This window comes from Aphelocoma coerulescens, chromosome 3 (assembly GCF_041296385.1).
Source record: "Aphelocoma coerulescens isolate FSJ_1873_10779 chromosome 3, UR_Acoe_1.0, whole genome shotgun sequence".
NCBI lineage: Eukaryota > Metazoa > Chordata > Aves > Passeriformes > Corvidae > Aphelocoma > Aphelocoma coerulescens.
Window position 1 is genome coordinate 66,186,954 of NC_091016.1, and position 22,970 is coordinate 66,209,923.

At 38.5% G+C, this 22,970-nt stretch overlaps 1 protein-coding gene across 1 annotated transcript in view; it reads right to left on the bottom strand.

Annotated features, from left to right (window-relative positions):
• The window catches only part of ESR1 (estrogen receptor 1), a 191,410-nt gene extending 168,688 nt beyond the window's left edge, over positions 1–22,722 (bottom strand). The window contains 4 exon segments of the mRNA XM_069010653.1: positions 17,161–17,294; positions 17,442–18,936; positions 21,414–21,560; positions 22,545–22,722. The gene's annotated coding sequence lies outside the window, so the exon portion shown is untranslated.
• Positions 22,723–22,970: the final 248 nt, after the last annotated feature.

A 22,970-nucleotide genomic window follows, 5' to 3' on the forward strand; every position in this document is an offset into this window, starting at 1 on the left:
TCTTAATCTGTTTACATACATAATGTGACTTCACACATAGAAGACAGTAGCCAGTTTTATGCAGTCCCTATTTCTGCTAAGAGAAATAGAAGAAAATGGGGAAATGTCAGGGTACACAGCATTATCCACTGCCCGTGGTGTCAGCCATCAGTATGTCACAAATACAACCCATTCCACCAAATTGTTGCAAAGACTAGAGATATATATTTCTTTTTGACTTTTTTTAAAGAATGCTACCAGATTCTTTTTCAGTTTAAACAAAGTAAAAATATGTATATGCAATGTTTGAAATGTAACTGAGACTAACTTCAGGTTATTTTGATGCAATGCAATTAGACCAAATATTTTGCCATAGTAACTTCTGTAAATTCAATCTATTTAATAAGAAAGGTCCTTATTTATTTCTGTCACTTAATATTATGAATTAATTTAGAATATATACAATTTGAATTTAGCATTTAATGCAGGACTAAAAATGTAATTTCAGAAAATATTATCAAAAGTGTATGCACCAAACAACTACGTATCTAAGTGCCTGGTCAGGGTCAAGAGCATCAACATTTTTATGGAAAACTTGGAACAGATTTATTCAAATAAGATATCCTTGTGATAAATTTAGGTTCTTGCTTGATCATCAGCAATCGAATATATTACTTAGGCTTCATATTTCCCATATGCCATTCAATAGCATTCCCATTGCCATCATTATCACCATCTGTTCAAGAAAGGTCAGGATTTATATGAACATATTAAGTCTTAGAAACATAATATTAGAAGTGGTTTAAAACAAATTAATTTCAAAAGGTTAAACAAATTAATTTCCTTGCTATGGCTGTTGAGCATGAAGAGAGACAAGGTACATCAAGCCAGCAGGGAGCTTCCCTTTTCCTCCCAACACTCTTTGTAACAGCCTCAAGAGTACCCAGAAGCTCTTTGCACACATTTTCTGTCACCCAACACGAAGATCCTTAGTGCCTAGTAGAAAATCAGAAATGTTATTGGTTTGAGCAGAGGTATCTGAAGAACGTGGATCAGCATGATTTACATCGCCTGGGTTTTACTTCCAAAGTGTCCAGCGAGAGTATTTCTTTTTCCTTAAAGTGCCAAAACTTGAATTCAAACCAGTTTTAATTCAAAACTTTTCCTAACACTAAACGGATGTCCCAGGAAAGAAAGCCCTATTTGATTTAGGAAATCTAGAAATCACCTTAGCACTAATGGACAAATCACCAAGGCTTCCCCAGTAAGTCACTAGACACTTGTGATTTTTTTAGTACTTCAGAATCTGAGTACACATTCAGGCACAGATTAAACAGATCTTGTTTTCACCCAGTTATAAACATGCAATCCGTGGAAGGGACACAGGAAAGAAAGTCTACAAAGCTGATCAAGCAAAATCTTACTCTGGAAATACATATTACGGAATAAAGTTAGGGTTTCCTTAACATTCACAGAGTATGTGATTTAACAGGGAATTCCTCTACTTCTAAAAAGCATTTAAAAAAAAACCAACTAGAGAATGTGTTGATTAAAAACCTGCATACCATTGCAGGAAAAGAGACCAGTTTAAAATTGTAGATAAAGATGATCCACCTTCATTAAATTCTCTTCTATCTTTGTGTGTATCTATTTATCTTTCTAATATTAGGAACTGTCTGAAGTCATGAAACTCAAACCTGCAGTGTGGAGCTCCTGCCAAAAACAGATGTTGTTATGAGTGACAGACTAGTAATAAATTGAGGTCTGAGCTGATTCAATACCTCCCATGAATATGGGCCTATTTATTATGACTAAAGTACATATGTATTTTTTGTTATTATAACAAAATGTTATGAACAACTGTGTTTTTCCTCTAATTTTCAAACAAGAAGGGAAAAGAAAGAAAATAAAGTCATCTGTTCCTAGCAATCAAATAGAGGAAATTATAACCTAAAGGATGAAAAATTTGTAAAGGGATAAGAAAATCATCAAAAGAGGTTATAAAGATATAATAAAAAAATCTCAATTACAGTAGGCATAAGAATTCATAGTTAAGTTGTAGGAATAGTAACCGACACGAGTCACCAACTGATTAAGGGAAAACAAAAACACAAGCACTTTTCAGCTGAAACTCAATGGTCACATTTTCATTATCTGTCCTTTTACATTAGCAGCACGTTTTAATCACAGGCTTTGCTCCAATTTTGTAGCTACTTCTTGAAAAAAGGCTTAGTGAAGTCAAGGGACAACAGACCTGTACAATTATTTCTTTTTATGATTTGGTGTGGGATGGAGGTGAACAAAGAAAGAGGAAAGACTGAGAAAATACAAAAGGCATAGACTACATATTTAGTAGGAGGAGTTTAGGGAAAAATAAAAGTAACATCTCTTCTCTCTTCTGCCCTCACTCTTCCAACTTTTCACTTAAATATGACCACCACATGGAAATGCTGAATTGTTAGAGTGCAAGATGAAGCTATGAATAGATTATCAAAAACATTTTATTTGACAGAAATGAAGAGGCTACAGAAAAGTATTTGAAACAGGAAAGCATTTACTATCAAATATCATTAAAGAAATTTCAAAATTAATTTTCTAATTTTCTAATTTCAAAAATTTTCTAATATCAAAAATTTTAATCCTTAATATAAAAACCCAGCAAGTTAATGATGTTTCATAATGCTTTTTTCATTATCAAGTTTTTACCTGGAAAACAAACTGATTGGGACTGGGGTGAATTTTATAAATATATTTTGAGATTGACAGTGGGCTTTTTTGACGTTAATTTCATCCCTCTCTAAATGTGCAGCTAACTCTAGGGGCAATGTGACTGTAAATCAGGCACAGAATTAAAACATTTAATACTACACGCACAGTATTCCAAGAACAACATTAACCTGGAGCAATGCGCAGCAAGGTGATCCTTGCAGAAGCTGCCCATGTTGCAGATCTAGAAAATAAACTCAAATTACTCCACAAAAACAGCAGCACATTAGTAAGAAAGCTCATTTGACTCAAATTGCATATATAGGAAAAGGAAATTGTCACTAGTCATTAATGTCAACAGTTAGGTCAAAAGAAATTTCTAATACTGTTGTCATTTAACTTAGCCTCTACAGGATCTATATTTAGAGGGCAGAATCTGTTTAAAATGAGCAGTAGCTTGAGGTTCTGAAATAATATGATTAAGATAAATACAACAACAGTAAAATTTCAAGCACATAGCATAACCACCAGCACGTAGCAGAAAAAACACTGGATCTAATTATTTTGATTGTCACAGAACTATAAGCACTTTTAAGCATTTATTTACCTGCCTATGGGTTGTACAGGAGCTCCCAAACTCTTATTTCTTTCCCAGCATTACTGGTAGTGCTGCGAGCTCTTCTGTCCTTCAACCCAGGGCAGGATGGCTGCAGCAGCCAGGAAAACCAGCAGGACAGACACCTCACCCACCTGGGCACTTTCTCTGTTCCTGGGGAGGCTGAGTTCCATAGCAACCTGTGCCTCCTTCCGTTGGCATGAGGCACGCACTGCCTCTTCCACTTGAGATCCACATCCTTTTCCAGACCTATTGCTTTTATGTTACAGAAGTCAGGTGTTAAAGGAGAGGAGAGGGTCTGTAGCCAGGGAACAGTAAGAGGATTCATGGAAAAAAAATGTTGTGCCTGAGTTTTCAATGGAGGAACAGAGAAAACGGTGGGAAAGGAAAGCTCACTGTTCTGCTTCCAAAACTTTGTTCATATTCACTGAATCGGAATTTTACCAGCTGACAAATTTCTGTTACCTCTCACTACTTGCTTATGTCCTCTTCAAAAGGAGAGGATGAGCTGTGATGCACACTTGCATCCATGTGTGCCGTACACAGGTTAATCTGTGAGTAGCCAAGCAAAACAACCACCACCCTACCCCTGAACACAGAGATCCCTTTGACTTCTGTGAGGAAAAATAGGAAATACATTCTATCACCCAGAAACATAACGGAGGCTGCTCCTAAATAGGATGAGGAAACAAATGCACATAGGTAGCTAGGAACCAGCAAACATTCACATTTGTGAATCTTCAGACAACACAGCACTGATAATTTACTCTGCACCACAGCTGTTTGCCAGCACAGGCAACCAAAAAGACCTCTCAGTCTCTGCCTGTATCTTCCACAGGCCCAGCACTCCATGCCTTAAGTATGAAACAGTATCTGAAACCTTTAGGACACAGGTGAGAAAAAGTAAAAGCACAAGAGTTCAAGTTTCTCTGTAGCCAGCTGAAGGCTGCAGACCAAACTCCTAAAAGTATGCTCTTGGTGCTTGAGTCAAACTGTATTTGTAATGATTAGATTTGGAGAGCATATTGGCAGTGAAATGCCATGAGATGCTTCTATCACATATTTCCTCTTGATAGACTGAAGCTTCTGAAGTGATTCAATTCATTTTTCCCTTTGAAGATTGGGCAAAATTAATTACCAACAACTGAGCTTTACATACAGACACCTTAGTGCGTGGTTCTCAAGAAAGCAGCTTTCCAGTTGGACAGCAAGGATGTGCCATTGCAGTAACCCTCACCCACAAGTCCCCTGTGGAAACAGTGCTGGAGAGCAAATCCTGTCCTCCACATTCAGGGAATCCAGGCCACCACACAGTAGGTAGGGCTGGCCATGCTGGGTCAGACAACTGCCCAGTAGAAAGTTTCCAACACCATCTATAAGCAGGTGTCTTGGAGGAACAGGTAAGCATCCATGGCAATTCTCCCTGCACTTAGCCATCTCCAGCTATTTCCATCTGTGGAGGAGGCTTCCTGTGCCAGCTGCAGCTTCCATGAACCAGAATACATATATGTTTTTGGGAAAGGTGATTCAAGTCACAGGAACCTCCCCTCTTAGCTCTAGCTTAACTTGCGGTATTTTCAGTAAACACACTCTTGAGAAAAATCTACAAAAAGCTTAAACTGAACAGAGAAACCAGAAAGATAAATAAAACAAGGATCTTCTGTCCTGTTCTCAGTCCTTCTTTTGCAGAGCTCTTTGACAGAAACTATCAGTACATTCATCCTTAAAAGCACTCTATATTTAAATACATATTTAAACCTTTTTTTTTCATTAAAAATAGAAGAAAAAATCTGGCACATCTCTGTTTATAAAACAGGATATAAGAAAATAACTGCTTTTAGTTTTTAATATAACTCTTTAAGAATAAAAAAAGGACTAAAGATATTACCACCTTGTTTTCAGATTCCCTAAAAATATCAAAGAACAAATATTTTGAGACTTCAAACAAATTAAAAAGGAACATACTGACAAATTTATAAGGACATGCAAACTAATTTCTAAATTTGTGGGACTGGCATTCTTTAACTGGCATGAAGAAATGAATGCTCCTTAACACACAAGCCAAGAACATTCCTTGAATCTTGTACCCTAAGAAGTCACTGCTGATGGAAAATAAAAAAATCGTTTTCTTTCTTTGTGCCTCTCTGTCTGAAATAAAGGTGAATTGAAGGGGGAAAAAAATGTCTTAAGCTTTTTAAATACTAATAAGTTAATTCACACTGCATGAACATAATAGCCACCTTGCTCAGAGTTTGTTATACATTTTTATCCACACAGCCATCCCACCAGGCTGCTGAGGGATAAACTGATCCAGGGAAGTACAACTCAGGCAAACTTAATCAACAGCAACTCTGACACATTTACTTTAACAGGAATCTATCAGAGGTAGTGAATCCTTTAATGGCTTCACTTCAACCATAAAGCTGCCCTCTCACATAAATCTTCCTGAGATTAAGTTACCTGTTTTTCACCACTAATCCTGTACAAAATTGCCTGAAGTCTTCTCAGAAACACAGGCAAGCGAGTTCTGCAAGATGGTAAGTGTGCAGCCAGAAGTTCAGCAAGAGAAAAAGGGGAAAAGAAAGAATAAAGCAGAAAGACAGGCTGATGTAGAGCCCTAACTAGCCAGCCCTGTTGCTCCTTGGCTGCCAAAAGAGCCAGGTGAACCTGGTCAGCACCAGCTGCAAGATCTTCTTCCAGCAATAGCCTTGGCCCAGCCAGGTATTCCCTCCCCTTTTGGTGGCTGTGGCAGCTGTACCAGCCACTCTGCCTTTGAAGGGCTCTCGCACTGGCAAAACAAGCAATGGGATTCACTTGCAGGTCTGCACTGAAATCTGTAGCTAAATTCTAACTTAAAGTTAGGAAAGGCCTAAAACTCCAGTTTACAGGAAATCTGACGGGGGAAGAGGGGGGTGGAAATATAAAATGGAATTGTTAAATGAGCCCTTGTGTGACCTTACCTGTTAAAGTCACAGTTCAGGCAGGCTGCATTTACTGGGACATAATCTCAGAGGTTCTGCCTTATTTATCTAGACAAACACATATCAGTAAGCTTCTCAGTCTTACTATCTAACTGACACGGAATTCAGAAATATTGTCTTTGCAAGCTTAATTAGTGTAGTAGTAATAGGCTCTTTCTCCAATATAAACATATTTCATATGTCAGACGGGCCAAAGAGCTAGATGTGTGCACCTCAGCAAGAACTGTTAGGTGATGTAATTCTGTCCTTATGCCTTGTTCCCATTTCCTTCAAGCATATTTCTTACCTAAAAACTAAGTCCTAAGTCTTCCACGTTCCCAATCTTTGGGTGTTTGTCCCACAGAATTGTCATTCCACATAACTGCCAATCCAATATCCAAAAGTCCTATCTTGTTTCAGAAAAGTTATGACTGGGGTTTCTGGTGGGTTTGGTTTTGGGGATTTTTTTGGGGAAGAGGGTGTCTCTTTTTTTTTACCTTTTGGGCAAAATTTTCTAACTGATCAGTGCATTTGTGAAGAACAGAAGCTCATCTTTAAGAGAAGAGGAACATAATGCAATTGCATGACTTAGTCTTTTTTTAAATTAACTAACAATAAGTTCCCATAGCGTGTAACTTGCAATAAAAGCCTGAGGTAGCTGACCACAAGGCATACTCTCCAAGTCTGACACTCGCCAGAACCTCCTATCTTCGTTCCAACCTCAAGTTCATGCCCATTTCTGGGCCCCTCACTCCCAGAAAGACATTGAGGTGCTGGAGGGAGTCCAGAGAACGGCACTGGAGCTGATGAAAGTTGTGGAACCCAAGTCTTAAGAGAAGCAGCTGAGAGAGCTGAGGTTGTTTAACCTGGAGAAAAGCAGCCTCAGGTGAGGCTCAGCCTCAGGTAGTTACCTGAAAGGAGATTGTAGCCAGTACATGGTCAGTCTGTTCTCCCAAGTAACAGGTGATAGGACAAGAGGAAATGTCCTCAAGTTGCATTAGGGGAGGTTTAGATTGGATATTCGGAAAAATTTCTTCACTAAAGAAGCACTGGAACAGGCTGCCCAGGGAAGTGGTGAGTCACTATCCCTGGAGGTATTTTAAAAGCACGTGGATCTGGCCCTTAGGGATGTGGTTTAGTGTGGACTTGACAGTGCTGGGTTAATGACTGGACTCAAAGGTCTTTTCCAACTTAAATGATTTTATGATCCTACCCACTTGGCAAGGCAGTCCAGCCTCTTGGTCCAGGCCTCTTGAACCTCTGATGCCCAAACCCAGAGATTTTGTCTTCTAATTCCTGGACTGTGCAGACAGTGATTCTGCACTTTCTTGCTGTCACATTTGGGCTAACATCCCAGAGGCTGGGAATTAGTCCTGCATTGGTGTGAAGCCCTCAGTGGGGAGAAAACACAAAAGATGAGCTGCTTGAAAACTTAGTGTGTGTGGAGTACCATCTAATAAAAGAGCCTGAATAAACTTGGAGATTATTTTAAATTTACTTAATTATTTTTTATTAATTTCAATTTTATTTAAAGGGCTTAATTTTAATTAGTGATTCAGCATTGGACTGCATACAGCAAAGATGTCCAAAGCAGAGCTGAAACCCAGGCCTGAGCAATAGGAAAGACAAGAGTTTTCTCCACTGTGTCAAAAAAAGTAGCAAGGATGACACAGGGACAAGGAAGAGGAAAAGGAAGAGGACTGAAAGCGATTAAAATAATTCTGTTTACTTTAAGCTAATGGCCAAATATCTGTGAGAAATGCAACAGGATTTTAGACTAAGCGGAAAAGGGAATGAGCTGACATAGAAAAAAAAAATTGGTGCTTGTTCTGTGCTCCTCCCTTTCCTTCCACTCTTCCCTGGAGCACTAGAAAATAGTAACATAGAGGAAAGAATTAATTGCATGAAGAGGAAAGTGCAGAGAAGTGCAAAAAGAACTTAAGATCTCAGGGGAAAACCTACGGATTCTTGCCAGATTTCAGAATATTTACTTTTGCTTGCTTTCCAAATGTAATTGGAGATGATAAAATTGATAATTAGGAAGAGAAGAACAACTTAGAGAAAAAGCAGAGTGCTGTGCTTGCATAACTGGTAACAACAAAGAATTTTCAAAACCATTAATCATTGAGGATAACATTAAACAACACCTATTAGAGATAAAGACTTGATAGATTATACCCTAGGGCATTATTTGAGGCAGCCAATGCAATCTTTGTCTTGCTAATCTAGCAGCAGAGCAGTCCCAAAAGACACCTGGCACTTCTTGGCACTTCTCCTAAAATTTCCACAGTGATCTGGGCACTTTGCAATGATCTGATCACACCTTTTAATCAGAGGTGGGGAAGTAAAATCTCAGGACGACATTTGTAGAGGATTTAGAGATTGGTCATTAAACACAGATTTGGATCGCTTCTCAGATGTTATTACTGAAGGCCAGTGCAAAGTGTCTAGGAGTGTAGGCCAACTACGGTTGAAAACAGGGCTTTATCCCATAGAATTGTGACGGAAAGTGTTTGAGCCAGCCTGCGTAATTTCTGTCACCAGCCATACTTGAGCACCTGGTATTAATGAGCCCAGCATTATATCCAAGCTTGCTCTTCAACTCACCCATGTGAACAGCATGACTCTACAACATGTGCTTCTGGCCTTTTAGCCACAACCCCTGGGATAACAACCCTCTACCAGTTTGGCAGCTAAAACTGCAGGAATCGGGTGTATCGATTCATCCTAAAGCTCGCACTGGATCGCAGCTTCCCTAAGAGCACAGGACCACTTTTTCTCCACAAAACTACAGATGCTTTCATTCTCTGGTTCTGCAATTAGAAAGAAAAGCCTGCTGGAGAGTAAGGGGTAAGTGGAATTGTGCATCTGTACGTAAGTGCAGACCATGAACTCCATAGCAAATTCTGAGCATATCTTGTAGACAAGAGCTGCCAACATTTTAAAAAATTTATTAGTATTTAGGGAGATACTGGAAAAAAGGATAAAAAGAAGAAAATTACTTCTTTCCAAAAAAAAATAAAGAAAAAGGAAAATAGGGTATTTCTGGTAATCTTCCTGCAAATTTATCTTTATTGTTGAACAACAAATGGCACAAATGCTAAAAGATTATATACTAGATAGTATTGCTACAGTTTATGTGAATCAAAGAGTATTAAATTAGAGAAGAAAAAGCTCGCCAGAAATCCATGGCCCTTTCCAAACAAAAAATTACCAAATTAGTGAAAGAAGTGAATTACCATGTGACAGTAAGAACAGCACTAGATTTCTTATAAAAATCATAACTTAAAAATTAATTCCAGCTGGCCTGGATAGCAACGTTGCCAAATTCAGTGAAGTTATCTATAGTTACATTGCTATGACCATTTAACATTTGCAAAGAACAGAGAATTCAATAGTAATAAAATAAGGTAAGTTTTAAGACGTCTTACTCAATATCCACAAGACAGAGGAGACAGTATGCTTGTTTAGTTATTGCATTAATGCCTTTCCAACCTCTTTAAAAAAAAAATCTCTTTCAGCCCTGTGTCAATGGACATAAGTAAATTGCACACAAGTAAATTGCACACTGCAGTTCTCCCACTGCATCGTGGTGTCCCTCCTTGGACCCCACAAGCCATGCACTAACCTCTTGACATACTAACCTCTTGCTGGAAAAAGCCTCTTTAATTCTCCAGTCACCTTCCATTCGTCTTTAGTTTAAAGATAATTCAGGCCAGCTTGTCCATGGTTACCAGTGACTCACCACAAACTCAGTCAATGTACCCAGTAGTAAACAATAGGGGAGGAAACAAAAAAAATTAAAAATAAGCAGAAGCAAATGAAAAAATGAAAAAAGAAGCAAAAACCAGGTCAGGATCCCATACGACCTCTAGAGGGGACAGCATGTGTCTGAGAGCACTGGCTGCACCCACATGTGGTGCCCTGGCACATGGAGGAATGGGAGGAGGGAGGGACTGGGCACTGAGGTGTAAGGGGGATACCTTGTGGAGAGGCATGTCTTTTGGACCAGCTGAAAATCCATGCTACTGAGACCCATTTGAGAAATTAGCTAGCCCAGGAATTGCTAAATCAAGAAGCAGATAGTAAAGAGATACTGTGTGGTCCAAGCTGCCTTCTCTACAGCTCAAGCACCGCTCTGCTGATAAGCTGTGAGCTTTTTGGGGGGAATGATTTGATTTTTGAAATGTGTAGCAACAAACTGAAAAAAATGCTGCAATGGGTCAGTATTCTCTTAAGGGCTTTGGGACATGGAGATCTTATACGAATTTGGGGGAACCATTCTTGTTATAAAGACATTGACAAGGAAAACTCCCCATTGGAAGACAAAAAAAAAAAGAAAAAAAAACTTTAAAACAATCAAACTTATGGAAAAGATCCCATCTGAAGTACCTTTTCATCTTTTTTCTTTTTGTTTTGTTCACAAAAGTACTACATTACTCCTTAACCAAAGAATTCTGAGAGGATTAAAACACAGGGAGTATTAAAACACAACTTGCACTGAAGTCTGAAGAGCAACTTTGCTATTTCTGGTATCTTGAGTTCTAAATTTGAAAGTTTCCACAACCTCCATGTAATGATGAACAATCTTCCTCTTATCTGATTGCCAGGGAATAGCCATCCTGAGGCTCTGCCTTTTGTCCTGAATTTAAAAATAAACTCTTTTCCACGAATTCTGTCCAAACATTCTACTTTGTGCTGTATGGCAAGCCCAATCTCTTAGTCCTTTATGCTGGACAGAAAAAAGGCTGCTCCTCTGAATGATTTACTGCCCTCTCTGAGTTTTCACTGACACAAAAATTACTTCGTCTGTATTTTTTCAAAGAATGTTTGTATGCAACTCCTCCATGCCCATGAACGAGCTTAAGGAGCACAGACAAATGCTTTAAAGTGCTATCTCTTTTCCAAGGTCTGAAACACAGATGTCTCTTTTTGGTAATGCTGCATGCCACTGACCTTACTGCAGATTTGATGTCTTCCATTGGTGCACCATCCAGACATGATTTGTTAGGTAAAGGGGCTTTTTTTAGAAGCTTGTTTCAACCTCCAGCCTTCATTTAGAGTTTATATTAATGTTGTTTCACTTTTCAACACAGTGATTTATATATAAAGATATAGCCACTTCTCAGATTAAAAATTATCTTAACTAGTGAAGAAGGCAATATTAAATTAATATCTATTTTCAGTTTTCAATCTTTCAAAATTTTTTGATTCAAGCAACATCTTCTTTCATTTGCCTTCCCTCCTTCCCCCCTTCCCTTCCTTTTTCATTTTATCCATATTTTGCAAAGAAAATTTAGAAGAACAGATTGGAACCTACCTGTATGATATGTATATCACAGCTACACCTAACTCTGAAATGCTGTCCTTTGTTTGAATAAGCTTGCACGGAATAGAATGTTTAGGTTTTATCCTCTTCAGTTTCTCTTAATTTTTAGCATATACTTTCTGTTACTTCTTAAATCACAGTTACTGAAGGAGGGCCAATTTTCTTTCCTGTTCTGCTAAATGATAATGGTATTCTATATATTCGATTTCATTCTATGCCACTCATAATTTTCCCAAACACATCCACCCATGAATACCTCCTTAAAGAAGGATAAAAGAGAGCCTGATGAAATAATGTGCAGAGGTAGGGAGATAGTATGTCTCCTCTCAGGCGAAAAAAAGTAACTTTCAAACTCTGGTGAGAAGGCAATGCTCTTAGGAAACTGCCTTGGTTTCTGGTAGTATGACAGCCTTGGTCCATTGGTGCAGACAGGTGCACAGACTAGGCAATTCTTCTAGTATCATCTTCAGAGCTGAACAGAAGCAGATACTCAAGGAACAAGTACATATGATATTTTTGAGTACTTTACTAAGCTCCAGCTACTCTCCCTCAGAGAAATGGGTCTGGTTTGTCCATTTACTGACCCTGGTTTATCCATTTACTAACCATATACATAATATTTTACACAAACTTATCCACGTGTCCTCAAACATATGCAAATTATCACACATTTAAATTAGCCATAAAATGCTTTAACACTAACTTGCTGCATGACTGTTGCATTAAAAAAAAAACAAACCCATCTTCTGCTTGTTTTGAACCTGGCTTCTGTTAGCTTTCATGTACTGAAAAAAATTACAAACTGTCAACATCATGTATAACTTTGCAGATGTCTGTCAAATACCCCCTAATTCATCTATTTTTAAGATGATGAGCCTTAACCTTTTTAACTATTCCCCATTTAATCTCAGTATATGAGCAAAACTCAGAAATTTGTGGCTTAAGAGAGACTGCTAGCAAAGTCCTTCTCGTGGTTGCGTAATTTGTTTTTAACAAAAATACTGTAAAAAAAAAGTGATTCTTTTAATACTCAGACCCATGTGTTCTTTTGTTTAGACCATAGCCAAGGGGCAGACATTCATTTCTATGTTTTATATTAATTTCACATTATAGAAATATTATAGAATATAATCAAATCAAATGCACCAAGACAATATTTGACTAGGCAGCAAATGCATCACATGTACCCACAGAAGCCATTGATTGCTATATTGGTCAATGATGGCTCTTCAGCTGAAGAAATTATTTCATCCATTTCCAAGAAAAATTTAAACAAATCAGAATCCAGAGAACTGTAATAGTATTAGAGAATTTAAACAGAAAAGGTGATGAAAAGATAAAAAAAAAGACTGTGGTAATTGGTTTTCTTTTCTCTGAAGTGGAGGCTGGGAACAGATATGACAGTGATCTTACAGTAAGTAACAGAGCTCTATAAAAGGACAGTAATCAACAGTTTACAATGTCCACCATGAGAAATGAGAAAAAAAAAATGCAAAGTAACTAACTCTGGATATTACAAAGAGTTATCTAACAGTCAGAGGAGGGAAATGCCAAAATAGACTAAAGAGTTCTGGAATCTCCTCCTTTGAGGGCTTTTAATATCTTCCAGGGTGGCATGCTTGATCCTTTCTCAGTCTATGAAGATAAAAAAGTGGTCTTCTAAAATCCCTGTCAGCTCTGCACTTCTATGGTTCCTTATTGATGTAATGTAACATGTGGCTTTAATGGGACACAGCTGCCTAAAAGCATTTTATGAGTTCTGGTAGCTAGCCAAAGAAACACTATATGGACCTGCAAATAGCAGGAATAGGACACAAGAGCTATTGTTTGTAGTCATATGGTTTCATTTGTATGTTACTTGTTTGGAAAAACTTAAATCTTGCTTATTCATTTCTTGCTGATTCTGTCTAAGGCATACAAAGTGGGGAGAAAACAGAATTGAAGCTGTTATTCTGAATTCAAAATTTCCAAATTGCTAAGTGCACCTAGGGGCTATCAGCACAGAGCAAACAGAATTTGTTCTTGGGAACAGGCATAATCACAACTTTGTTCCAATTAAAATATATTTTTCCATTGTTGTCTCTCTCTACTTACCATTACAATTGCCATGACCTAATGGGAACTCAAGCTTGAGCTTATTCTCCAAAATTACAACCATCCACTTTGTAAATTATAAAATCACACACCTTCCATCTGCTTGTGGCAGAATTTGCTCTGATTTTGCAAGCAGAAGTGTATGAGCCCTCTGCTGCATCTGATGAAAGGAAGGCTTATCATTAAGGGCTTCTCGTGGCAGCTCTGCCCTGGTGAGCGTGAACAAGACTGACTCGCTAGGCAGTAACAGATGAGAACTGAAAGACATCACACTGCTGAACTTTAATTTGGCAATGTAACTTTATTCCAGATATGCATGTCTCATTTTAGCTTCCTATGTAATTAGTGAAGAGGTGGGTCCTAAACCACAAATTAAATCTTTTCCATTGAGCAGACAGCCAGAGACCATTCCTAACAGGCACCTAATTCAGGTGCTCACCTTCTCTGCGTGCAAGCTGTCAGCATCTGGTAAAGAATATTGGAATATGTGAGGGGTCTGTTCTGTCAGGGAGCTCATTTACTGCTCATTAAGCAGTCAAAATCTTCAAACAGAAACAAACTTGCAAAAGGTTACATACACAAAACACTTCATTCTTCCAATCAGGTGCAAGAAGTAAAATAAAGCCATATGCACACCTGCCAATATTGTGATGGGGGGGGAACACCATATTTAATATACATCATTTTAATTAAATACTGATCTTGTGGTGAAAAAATACTCATCAGCCTTTACACACCTTCATGTGGTGTCTACAGGGGCAGTTTAGGGATCCCCTGCTTTCATTCTTGGGTCCTGATCCAATATCCTCCCCTCTGCATGAGTATTATAACCTTGTTGGACTGTCTTGTGGAGAAAACCAAGCCATTTCCTCCAAGACAAGAATTAGAAGAACATTAGAAGAACAGAGTTGCAAACTTGGGCATTCAAAGTAAGCCTAGTTATCACTATTGTTTCTATTTGTACATTTCCATTGCCACTTTGCTGCACACATTTTAACATAGATTTCATTTTCCTCTAGGTTCCAACAGAATAGTTCGGGTTTAAAAATTATTTCTTTCATAATTTTTTCTAAAATATGACATACTATTTAGCTCAGAACAAGGGACCTTTAACAGCTAGTGTAATATATTTATTAAAATTCTTTGCTATTAAAATAACTGTGACTTGAACTTTCACAGACTGTTCAATCCCCCTATCTTTTGCATGTGTTAGGCAAAGGGAAACATCTTCTGGATGTAAATAAGCAAGGCCAAAATTAAGTTTGCATGGGATATTTTATCTCTGGAATCCACTCATTCTGAGTTTTTGGCACTGCAGAATTGCAAATGCATTTAGAATAGGTGTTGTGTACAGTTGTTTCAGTTTGAAAAACAGAGTAACATTCTTGCTTTCAGTTATGTACTGATTCCTCTATTCATGTATAGAACTAGAACCACAAAACCCACAAAACTGTCTTCTGTCCCTTCTCTTATTCTCTCCTTCCTGAGGCTGGTGCTGCCTCACACATAAGTCTTCCCATTTTGTCTTTCTGAGCCAATTTTAGTGTTTACTGCTTAGCCTGCTGATTGAAGTTCATCTTCTCATAGACACTACAGAGGAACTTTTTTTTCACTATTCCAGTCCCTCCTGCACGAAACGCCTGCTTTGGCTATATGGCCCACCAGCCCCATTTCTTCTATTCAAGGCTGGTAAAATAACCTCTGGCTGTCTATGCCTTAACTCCCTTCCTCATTCATTACCTTAATTTCTTTGTCTCTCTTTGATCCAGACCACTAAATCCTGGTTGTTTTTACCCAGCAGAGTAACCCAAATACTGTTTTAACCGCCCCATAAACCCCCAGTCCCTGTATTTTGTGGTCTTCCACAGCCAGATCTAATCTCTTGCCAAGACCAAGGTCTCCTCTGTTATTCTTTTAAATCTTATAACTATGTATTGTAATTTTATAAAGCATTGGCAATGAAGAGAAAGAGCCCCTGATCTTTGTAGTGACATCCAGGGCCAGTGTAGCCAGCAACAGTTTGCAAACTTCAGTTACAGGAGACATCTGCTCAGCCTGAACTGTCCCAGCCTGGGCACATAGAGATAAACTATAGGGAATAAGGCTGAAAACATCCATCAAGCATGAGCATATTGGAATTACGTGTTCTTTAAGCAGCTTACAGCTTTGCCAGATTTGGTCTGATTTCACGGAGATAAAAGCTGTCCTTTAGCCAATAGCCACTTCTCTTCCAAGTGTCCAGTTTCCACTCAGAAAACACAGATGCACTCAGGCAAGAAATGAGAGCCAAACAGGACTTGAAAATACCTTTGGCAGCCCACACAGTACATGTGAACAAATCCATTAGGGTCCACATTTTCTACATTAATGCAAAGCCTACACTGACTCTCCTCACCCTAATGAGATCATGAAATGGTGATCTGCAGATCAAAGATCACACAAGTACATTTGGAGTTCCACAAAGAGGGGATTATCTTCACTGTGCAAAACAATTTCTCTATCCTTATTAAAAGAAACCCCAAACCTGGAGAACCAATTTTGATTAATTTCTACACGAAGCACTTCAGCATGCCAGTACAAGAAGTCAGATTTCAACTCAGACAGCTATAGTTTGGCTACATTATAATCATCTGAAAACAAAGTCTGTGATGGGAAGTGTCAGACAACTTTAATAGGTGGGGCTGATACAGCCACCTTATCATAGGGAAACACACTGCACATACAGGGAGATCAGCCATAAAATAACCTCCTTCCCGCTGTTGCCCTGCAGGTCCAGTAGCTCTCACACTTCAAGCCACTTGAATTTTGGCAGCCCAGTGCCTAACAGCCAGACGCACAATTTCAAGCTGATGATAAAACACGGACCTCTCAAAACAACTCATAACGGCTTTTCCAGCTTGTAATTTTCAATGGGTGAAATTAAAAGGAGTTGTACACTTGCTGCTACGCTGTTCTAAGTCATCGGTACTTTCTGGAAATTTCCCCAAATTTCACCTGTAGCTGATAGTTTCCAATACACTCAAAAACCCCACTGAATACAGACAAGAGTTATCAGGTATTTCTAAGGGTAAGGGTATCTCACAGGTACCTCCCCAGCCCGGTGCACAGTGTAAAACACTGTTTTGGTGCCAATGGGTATTTCTGCATTTCTGCAACATGGAACTTCACAGGGAGCTGTACACAATGTATTTTACTTGGAGTACTCTAGATAAGCTGTCATTTCTGCTTTGGGAAAAGGGCACCCCACATCTTACTGATTATTGCTCCAAAAGCCAATTCTCCCAAAAGCAGGCTGAGACAGAGTCCTGCTCTCATAGTCTAGAACACAAAAATGCACAACAGGTATAACACAGTAAAACCTACATTGACTTACTGTACATGTAAATAGAGACATGCAATTAAGTCACAACAGATATAAATCATAACAGAAACAAACAAACAAAAAAAATTAATTACCTACTTTGACAGATTCATACCTGCAGTCCTCTCATTCTAAAGCAAAAAGCCAGGAGAGAGAATATTCAAATTTCTTGTCCATTTGGGTGGCTTCTTTGCACATGTTCCTGAATTTTCAGCTGATGAGATCTGCTCATTGGCAGTCACCAAGAGGCTGATATGACCATGAAATGAGGAAACACAGGGAATGAAAAATAAGGTACTAGCACCACCATTTGCTGAGGGCTGGGAAAACTAGCAAAAACTTTCAGAGACCATGTAGACCTATTTCTATAATGCTAGCTGCTTTTAACTCACTTACCATTGCTGCTATTGGAGATGCTTGATCAAAACATGCTTTCAGCATTAATTACTTGCCAGGAAAATCTTAATGAAATCCAGATGATGATTTTTATTCCCAGCACTATAAATCTTCATATGTAGAAACAGTTTCAAACAAGGGGTTATTTTAGCAATTTGAGTTAAACAGAAATATAATTGAGAGTTTACCATATATTGGAAATGAACATAAAGTGGCTGGCAGAGGTGGACTGAGACAGTTCAGCACAATTACTTTCCCCCTGGAAAACACATATTTTATTGTCACTCCTTTTCATCCCAACACTAAGAAATATAGGGTTTCTGCAAAGTGACCCTGGACTAAGGATGATCTCTCCTCAGCCAGCGGGGCCCTTCCCTACTGTCACATGGTGTTTCCATTTCTGCCTCCTGTTTCCTGAAGCAATTTAAGTTCGCTTCTAAGAAAGAGGAGGCCTGGGAAGCAGAAAAGTAGCACAAATCTTATTTAAGCAATTTAAAGGAGCACAGTTTGATTTTAAAATTTAGTGGTTGAGAAATAGATTTCAACACCTGCATTGCAAAGTGTAAATGAGACTCAGATAGACTTTTAAAATCTAATTTTCTTCTGGCTTCTCTGCTGTCTGCTAGTTTCATTTTGTTCCTCTTGAGCAACAGATGTAGATATTACAAATGGCAACCATCAAATCAATTCACAAAAATTGAGGTATTACACTTTCCACAGTTTCAAGGAAAAACTGCTGTGGAGCAAAAATCCTTTCATGTGCCACAAAAATAGCTCTACAATTACTATTTTTTACAGATTTAATAGAAACATTTCTATTGCACTTACATGTTGATAAACTTTTCTGTTATCAAGACATTACTGTTGGGCCAAATGACCTAATGTGTGTCCCTTTTACAAAGTTCTCAAAGTCATATGTTTAATTCCTTACTCTGGTTTGTTCCTCCGTCAAAAAAAAATCATTAGATTTAGTTCTGTGGCAAATAAAGAGCAAGAAATAGCTATTCTATCTCATCAGGATAGTATCTGCTCAATGCAACATAAGTTCAGAAGGGGGCAAGGAAGAAAAGCTAAAGTGTACCTTCCTCCATTTTTAACTCTTTCTTGAAAACTATTTAGACTAGGCTCACCCCTCCAAGATTGTGATTGCAAATCTGTAGTTTAGTGCAACAATCATCATCATTCTTAAGCATTCTTGCTCAGAAGGAAATCAGAAATCAGGCTAAAATATTGCATTATTTGGAGCTTCTGTGTGGTTGCTGGTTCTCCTTTCTCACTTCAGGATTTTTTGGAGAGGCCATGTGTTCCTGAACCTCTGGGACTGGTGAGGGAGATTCACTTGCAGTTGGAAAGATGTATTAGTCCAAGGAAGCAACTTCTGGATGGATCATGGTGAAAAAGCCCTTCCTTCACAGACACTTGGGGTGAGTCCTCATGGGACAGGAATCTGGGTGCCAACATTCAACTGCTCTCCCCATTGTCCCTTCTGGAGACACTAAGGACAAAGACGGGAAAGAAAGGAAGAATGATGGTACAAACCCCCAGAGGTCTGTCAGACAGTGGAAAGCTGGGGGACAAGCTGCCAGACAAACATCCTCCAGGAACATTGGAAGAAAAGGACTAATGTGATAACTAAAACTCTAGGCTTCAGGGTCCAAAATATTGCCACCTTGATTCATTTCAAACCACTTTAGAGAAGCCAGCATCTCCTTAGATAAGACTTGCTTCATGCACATACATCTCAGTGCCACACAAATGCACATGAGCACTGCTAATATGTGCTTACGTGCTCCTCTGTGCACTCACAGCACGGTGGCACGATATAAACTGGGGGAAAATACCCTCTTGCTTGCATGGCAGCCTATAGGTATCAATTTCTTCTCTACAGTAATGCTGACATTAGTGATGATTCTGCTCAAACAAGCACATAAACCAGAAATAGTTCTGCTTGTCTCCATCTTAATAAGGGAACAGAAGTACACAACAACACAAGGATAAAATCAGGATTTAACAAACAACAATAAATTTGTATTTTCTAGCTTCTGAAACTGGCACCATCTGAGCAACAGAAGAATTAGCAGCCATTTTCAGTAATCATATATTTACTGGAATCATGTAAGCAGATATATTCAGTTATTATTGAGGATTTCTGTGCACTGCTTTCCCACAGCATTTAGGTAATTTATTCTGTAACAAGCTATTCCCATCTCTATTAAGAAATTATTATATCCTGCATTCAAGTCAGAGTAAATCTTAATTCCTTCAAGCTTCCTTTTTTTTGAAAGGGAGAACATGGATGTAAAAAACCTTCATCCTTATGAAAGAAGTGACTACAGATAACAGACGCCAGAACTGAGGCAAGTGAGAGGAAAAAAGAGCTAAGTGGCTAGGACACCTGCAGCTTAGCAGGGGGAGCAGCTTCCCTCTTTCAAACCAAAAATGTACATGTCTGGTATGTTCGAAAAGAAAAAGGGATGTTAAAAGAATAAGTACATCATTTACCTATTAAGACAGAACATCTAATTTGCATGATAGTTTTACTGGCAGATGTGAGTTCCTGAAATGTCTACAAAACCAAAAGCTACCTACATCTTGAAATGCTATTTCTTCCCTGGTATGAGGAATGCTGCAACACTCAAAATACTCCCTCCGGGCAGACATGGCAGGGAAAGATTTAGATCAGTGTGGTACTGCAACTATTCAGGCTGACTCCAAAGTTAAACATGTGTCCAGCCGATGGTTTCACAGGCAACCACATTTAGAGGATGACATATTTTTAAATTCTTTTCTTAGAAGGGATATAAACAAGCCTGCAATGAATAAATCAACTCCTAACCAAGAACATAAGGGAATTTCTTTGTAGTAACTGATAAACTTCTCCTGTGCAAACCTCTTTGTGTAGGAAAGTTACTCTACAGGTGTTCCCTGTCTGTGGTGCCCCATCCTGGCCCTTTCCTTTGGTGAGCATCAGCCATGAGAGAGCATCAGTCAGTTCCACTGCCAGGTTTGCCAGGCCAGCACTCTACAGAGTTAAGCCTGCTTAAAATCTTTTCATAATTAGTTAATTTGAAAATAGGTAAACAGTTGAAGTTTTATTCTACAATCTAAAATGTAAATCTCTACACAAAATAATCGACTGTCTATCTTAGGAATAGTGTCCATATTCCTCTTTTCCGCCCCTGCCAGTTTTATTCAGCCAGTTTAACTGTCAGGGAGAGTTGTTTGACTAAACTAAAAGTAAACAACACTTAAAAGGACTTAAAACATACAATTTTATTTAAACCAAGTTTGTGTTGTCAAGATATCCAAAGAAGCCCCAGTGAACAAGGAGTATAACTAGGGAAGTTGATAGTATTATTTCCACCATAAAATTTCATTAAATGTTTTGTAATTGATGCAGAACAGATGCATCTCTGAAAATAGTGTACTTTTCTTTCAAAACAACAAATGAACTTCTGGCTGCCCAGGTCACTTACTTTGTATACTGACAGACTGCGTTTTCAGTAGTTGACCTTTATCAGATTGGCTGACTGACAGCAATTTGGTCGGTCATTCTGTTAAAGGCAAATGAGTATTGCTTGGCCCCAGAATAAAAATGTTAATTGGTTAATAGAAATTCAATCCCCCTTTCAGTTCTATACTCTTTTGTTGTGGTGATTTTGTTTGGCTCAAGTCTTTTTATCTTGCTATTTAGCTAAATCACTAGCAATTAAATGAAAGAAAATTTGAATCAATAACTGTGTTCAGAAAATTTGTACTACAGCTATAAATAGAACGCAGTTCTGAGTTGCTTCCAACAGGGATTAAAGCCTGCAGGGTAATCAAAGAAAATTTCCACCCCATTAATAACTGGGCTATTCTTATAAATGTCCACATTTTCTTAGCACAAGGTACAAGACTCCGCAGCAGGACTCTTTTTGATGCCTACATTGATACACAACATAGTAAAAGTTTTTAACAAGTTAAACTCACCCGGCCTTAACAGGGCAAATTCTGGTCCTCTTGTGGTTGAGCACGTTCAGCTCTTCAGGATGTTGCTTTCCAGAGGCACTTGCCCTGAATGGGCAGCAACTGCTGGCTAACAATGCTGGACTCTCTTCTTTGCATCCAACAGATGCCCTAAACCAAATCACATTGGAAAAGGCAGCTACTTGATATGTCATGTAAAATATGTTGATTCTCCAGTTCTGTGATAGTGACCAACTGAATGAATTAGTTTGTTAACCTTCTGAAGCCTTGAGAGAGCATCCTCGTGAGTACTGACATGAGACTGTTCGGCAGCAGCCTACAAGTCTCGCTGCAGGACAGCAACAGCTCTGGTGGCATTTTGCCTCCTGATTCTTTTGGCTGTTCCATGTTTACACAGTCAATATTTTCCCATCAGTTTTTCTGAATTTGCGTTCTGTCACTGACAATTTTCTGCCAGCTTCCCAAATAAAAGCATTATGCTGACTTTTACCTGTTAGCTGGGGCCTTTGAGCTGCAAACTGCCACAAATGTGTGCAACCTATCTTATCTCTGAAAACATTAAGGTAAGAATTCTCAGGCTTTTTCCTAAAAAGCCAACTCCTAAATTACATTATGCACTGGCATTCACCTTCCTTCATTATTTCTTACCTTGGTAACATGTTTCCCTGCTTCACAATAACTCCTCACACTAGCCTAGCCAGTAAAATACATCTGCAGTAAGTACCCATTTTAGTTTCCTGCTAGTATTCAGTAACAGACTAAAACATACAAGTACACAAATAATGTAATGTGTTAAAAAACTGCTCTTGAAAATTTAAGGCATTTTTTATTCCACTTGATTTTGACTACCTAGGCTTCTGAGCAGAGGAAAGGACACTTAGGAGCAATTAAACAAGAAATTCCACAGCAGCCAAAGTATTTAACTTTTTCATAGAATATAATTTCCTTAAATTTTTATTTGTCAGCCTTTTGTGTTGCTCTTTAAAAAGCTACAGTGTTACTTTGTTGCAGATAAGGCTTTAAAAACAAATATAAATAGAAACTTAACTATAGCTTCTAACTGAAAAGCTGAGGATAGAAACGGTATGGCAAAATACTGCTATAACTGTTTATGTTGTTGAAAATATTACCAACCTTGGACAGATCTCTGATACATAATTATGTACTTCTGGATGGAAAAAAAAATCCTGAAATCCATCTATTCCAGTCCCTTTCTTGTGACAGGAGTGATCAGATTCTCTCCAGACTTGTGCACAGGTGATTGTCCCACTGACAGTCCTATCAAATCTTGATCACAGCTACTACCACAAGTTTGTCAGATTTTCCCAGCCTAATGACCTCATTTACCTTATTTCAGCAAATAAGCCCCTCCTTTCTGCCTGTGTTAGTGGTCTACCCATGTGCTCTTTATTAATCTTTTTTGCAAGTTGTTACCATTGCTCTACTGGTAGAGAAACAGGAATTGACACTTACTAAATGAATTGCCTTCAGTGTGGGGATAAAGCACTACAAGGCACCACAACACACTGAAAAAATGTCATTTGTTTCAAGCAGGTATTT